General features: G+C 41.9%; 2 non-coding genes across 2 annotated transcripts; one reads left to right on the top strand and one right to left on the bottom strand.

The window, feature by feature from the left end:
- Positions 1-3,167: 3,167 nt before the first annotated feature.
- On the bottom strand, positions 3,168-3,242 carry Trnas-cga (transfer RNA serine (anticodon CGA)). Its single transcript has one exon. It is a non-coding gene; the product is annotated as a tRNA-Ser (tRNA).
- A 224-nt stretch (positions 3,243-3,466) lies between these two features.
- On the top strand, positions 3,467-3,541 carry Trnas-cga (transfer RNA serine (anticodon CGA)). The gene has a single exon. It is a non-coding gene; the product is annotated as a tRNA-Ser (tRNA).
- Positions 3,542-5,129: the final 1,588 nt, after the last annotated feature.

The raw sequence follows: 5,129 nt of genomic DNA, 5'->3' as shown, positions 1-5,129 counted from the left end.
ATCTATCTATCTATCTATCCTTGAAGCCTTATTCGAGTTTGTCTTCCAAAGCTCTTTAAATTCTGATTCTGATACTGGATCCCCTATCCCTTCTATATCGACTCCCATTTCCTCTACTACCACTTCATCAGGTGTCCTCCCCCTCATAGAGGCCTTCAGTGTACTCTTTCCATCTATCGCCCTCTCCTCTGCATTTAACAGTGAAACTCCCATTCCTCTCTTAATGTTATCAGCCTTACTTTTTGACTTTTCTAAATGCTGACTCAGTCCTTCCGACAATCATTTCTTCACATTTTTCGTGGAGCCATTTCGCTTTAGCTTCCCTGCACTTCCTATTTATTTCCGTCCTAAGTAACTTGTTCCCGAAAATTTTTGTGCTTCGTTCATTCATCGTCCAACCGAAGTGGTTTTCTTTGTTGTTATTTTCTTCATACCTATGTTTTTCTTTCCAACTTCTGTGATTGTTCTTTTTAAAGTTGTCCACTCCTCTTCCGCTGAACTACCCACTGAGTTATTCATTACCACAGTATCTATAGCCTTAAAGAACTTCAAGCATATCTTTTAAATGTTTAGTATTTCCGTATCTCACTTCTTTATGCATTGATTCTTACTGACTAGTGTCTTAAACTTCAGCCTGCTTTCATCACCAATAAATTGTGATCTGAGTCTGTATCTGATCCTTGATAAACCTTTCAATCTAGTATCTGATTTCGGAATCTCTCTCTGGCCATAATGTATTCTAACTGAAATCTTCTTGTATCACCGAGTCTTTTCCAAGTATATTTCCTCCTCTTGTGATACTTGAACAATATTCACTATTAATAGCTTAAATTTTTTGCAGAACTCAACTGGACTGTCTCCTCTCTCATTCATTGTTCCAATACCGTATTATCCTGTAACCTTTTTTTCAGCTTCTTGCCCTACAACCACATTCCAATACCCCAAAGACTATTAGATTTTCGTCTCGCTTTATGTAGTGAATTACCCACGGAATATATTCATACACTTTCTCCATCCCTACATTTTCGGCTTGCGATGTCGGCGTGTACATCTTTGTTTGTCTGCTGTCAGTTCCGATGAGAACAAACCTATCACTGAACTGTTCACAGTAGCTCACTCTCTGCCCTTCCTAAGTTAGATTACTGTTTTTAAGGAATCCTTCTCCCGTTATACTATTTACTTCTGATGTTGGTATTATCCTATACTCATCTGACCAGAAATACTTCTTTACATTTAACTTCAATGAGCCCCATTACTATCAGACTGAGCCTTAGCATTTCCCTTTTAAGATTTCATAGCTTCCCTACCAAGTTCAAACTTGTGACATTTCACACCCCGAGTCGTATAACGTGAAACGTCCCCTTAGAAAAATTAATGAATTACTGTGCTGATAAACCTCTACGTTATTTGATTTTCAAACAACTGAGCAAAACTGAACGCACTCAGACATTAATCTCTTTACTTATTCTGATCAACACGAAACTGACACACAATATTTTTAGCGCAAGGCAACCTCGCAGGAGAGCTTCTGTAAAGTTTGGAAGGTAGGAGACGAGGTACTGGCAGAAGTAAAGCTGTGAGGACCGGGCGTGAGTCGTGCTTCGATAGCTCAGATGGTAGAGCACTTGCCCGCGAAAGGCAAAGGTCCCGAATTCGAGTCTCGGTCGGGCACACAGTTTTAATCTGCCAGGAAGTTTCTTTTATAATTTCCGAAATGCCCTGTGTTATTATTTTTTGGGTTTTCCGTATTTCTAAGTCGCTCTTCCCCTTTTGGAGCGCGAGTCTCCCCTGAAATATATAATACTTGTATTACTTGTGCCAACTGATCTTGTACTTCCCGGCCGGCCGAAGTGGCCGCGCGGTTCTGGCGCTGCAGTCTGGAACCGCGAGACCGCTACGGTCGCAGGTTCGAATCCTGCCTCGGGCATGGATGTGTGTGATGTCCTTAGGTTAGTTAGGTTTAACTAGTTCTAAGTTCTAGGGGACTAATGACCTCAGCAGTTGAGTCCCATAGTGCTCAGAGCCATTTTTTCTTGTACTTCCCGGATTTCTGTTTTGTGTTGCGTATTTGATTCTGATTTTGTTTGAAATTCCTAATTTATTCGTACTCTTCTGTACCATTAAAGACTACCGCTCTTGTGTCATTCAGATTATCATCTACATTCGTAGATAAATTATTTAGCTGATCCGAAAAATCGAACACTTTCTCTGATAATTATCTAATTTCCTCCATGTGTCTTTCTGAACCAAATTTCAGAGTATTTTCTGTGTCCTTTAAGTTTTCCTGAGTTTTTGCAAGTTGCGTAACCGAATAGGTAGATGCAACTGACTCAATTTTAGCTCGCAAGGTCTCATGATTTTCATGAACAATAGTTAGCAGTTCTTTTATGGCTGCTTCGTGATTCTGTAATGCATTTTCATGCCGCGAAAAATAGGTTGAAAATGCTCATAAATTTGTGTTTTTACGTCATTACAGACTTTTTGACATTTCGATTCGATGTTATGTAACTCAGTAGTTAAATCTTCACGTGTTTCTTGAAGTGTTTCTTTAATTTGTTTCTGATTTCGTTCCATTTGTTTCTGTGACTGTTCTTGATTTTGTTCCATTGCGTCTAACTCTGCTGTGTTTGTCTCTAGTGTTGTCCCATTGTGTCTAACTACTAAAGATTTTCTGTCATTTGTTGCATTAATTGTAATAACAATGCACTGGTGTCTGAAACATGCTCCTCAGTGTTATTCGGCAGTGCATTTGAACCGGCAATATTCGCATTTTGAAAAGCAGAAAATGTGTCTTGACTTATTTGAGAAAACGGTGAGGACGCAAAACCTGAATCTACAGTGAAACGTCCTGGCAGATTAAAACTGTGTGCCCGACCGAGACTCGAACTCGGGACCTTTGCCTTTCGCGGGCAAGTGCTCTACCAACTGAGCTACCGAAGCACGACTCACGCCCGGCCCTCACAGCTTTACTTCTGCCAGTATCTCGTCTCCTACCTTCCAAACTTTACAGAAGCTCTCCTGCGAACCTTGCAGAACTAGCACTCCTGAAAGAAAGGATATTGCGGAGACACGGCTTAGCCACAGCCTGGGGGATGTTTCCAGAATGAGATTTTCACTCTGCAGCGGAGTGTGCGCTGATATGAAACTTCCTGGCAGATTAAAACTGTGTGCCCGACCGAGACTCGAACTCGGGACCTTTGCCTTTCGCGGGCAACTGCTCTACCAACTGAGCTACCGAAGCAGTTTTAATCTGCCAGGAAGTTTCATATCAGCGCACACTCCGCTGCAGAGTGAAAATCTCATTCTGGAAACATCCCCCAGGCTGTGGCTAAGCCGTGTCTCCGCAATACCCTTTCTTTCAGGAGTGCTAGTTCTGCAAGGTTCGCAGGAGAGCTTCTGTAAAGTTTGGAAGGTAGGGGACGAGATACTGGCAGAAGTAAAGCCGTGAGGGCCGGGCGTGAGTCGTGCTTCGGTAGCTCAGTTGGTAGAGCACTTGCCCGCGAAAGGCAAAGGTCCCGAGTTCGAGTCTCGGTCGGGCGCACAGTTTTAATCTGCCAGGAAGTTTCATATCAGCGCACACTCCGCTGCAGAGTGAAAATCTCATTCTGGAAACATCCCCCAGGCTGTGGCTAAGCCGTGTCTCCGCAATATCCTTTCTTTCAGGAGTGCTAGTTCTGCAAGGTTCGCAGGAGAGCTTCTGTAAAGTTTGGAAGGTAGGAGACGAGATACTGGCAGAAGTAAAGCTGTGAGGGCCGGGCGTGAGTCGTGCTTCGGTAGCTCAGTTGGTAGAGCACTTGCCCGCGAAAGGCAAAGGTCCCGAGTTCGAGGCTCGGTCGGGCACACAGTTTTAATCTGCCAGGAAGTTTCATATCAGCGCACACTCCGCTGCAGAGTGAAAATCTCATTCTGAATTTACAGTATTTGCAAATATTGTGTCCTGTCACTTCGGATTCCTGAGGCGAGCTGTTGCCTTCCGATCGATCGATAATGCTTTCCTGTTCACTAATTGTTTCACTGTCTATTGCCGCCTGCTCCATTTTCCTATGCACAATTACCAAATTACAATGTTGAACATTAGTTAATTCATTACATGGTAGCGCTAACACGCTACTCTCGTCTTCATTGTCATTTCTCAGTTTACTTTGGAGCCTAGTATTACGTTTTTCGCACGTCATAATTGTCACAGTATTTCACACATAACACAGAAAAGCACAATTTGAAGAGTAAAATAAGAAAACACATTAAAATAGCACTGAAAATAATATCTAATTAATTGCAAGCACAGATGCGAAATACCTGGTGCAAATCTACATGCATGGCACATCTGTTTTTACAACAATGAAAAACTGCAACTACAAAGAAGATTCTCTCTGCAATTACGCGCTAGCAATAAACAATAGCTATACTAATTACACAAACTACAAGCAAAAATCAGAAGATTCTAGTGAGGTATCCTCGGCTAAGGGTCAACATATGAAACATCCCCTTAGAAAAATTAATGAATTACTGTGCTGATAAACCTCTACGTTGTTTGATTTTTAAACAACTGAGCAAAACTGAACGTACTCAGACATTACTCTCTTTACTTATTCTGATCAAAACTAAATTGACACACAATATTTTTAGCGCAACACAGTCTGACTTTCAATGATCCCTACAAAAGAATGGTCTGACTAACAATAAACTATACCTTTCATGAATCACTTACCTCACAAAAATCTTCGTCACTCGTACTACTGCAATACAGCGAGCGCCAATACTGCCAGCTAAATAAAAGATTCTAACTACTGAAGGCCCTAACTACTGATAGGCATAATTAACAAATGAAAGATTTTGATACAGAACAAACAATGTATTTATCTTAATAGTGTTCAAAAGTCACAATATATATATATCTCAGTTCATGGCATCCAGTCTTACAAATTTACTCTCTCTGATGGACACACGTCCAGATCATCCGCTCTCAAAACTCCGCCATCTCACTCCCTACATCCACCACTGCTGGCGGCTCACCTCCAACTGCGCAACGCTACGCGTTGTTCACATCCAACTGCCAACACCACAATAGCGAATATTCCTACAATGCCAACCAGCCACAGACTGCACACAGCACAGCAAGTGATTTTCAT

Source organism: Schistocerca nitens, chromosome 9, assembly GCF_023898315.1.
Source record: "Schistocerca nitens isolate TAMUIC-IGC-003100 chromosome 9, iqSchNite1.1, whole genome shotgun sequence".
In the NCBI taxonomy this organism is placed as follows: Eukaryota; Metazoa; Arthropoda; class Insecta; order Orthoptera; family Acrididae; genus Schistocerca; species Schistocerca nitens.
Note: the sequence above shows the minus strand (reverse complement) of the source record. Positions and strands in the feature narration are given on the sequence as shown.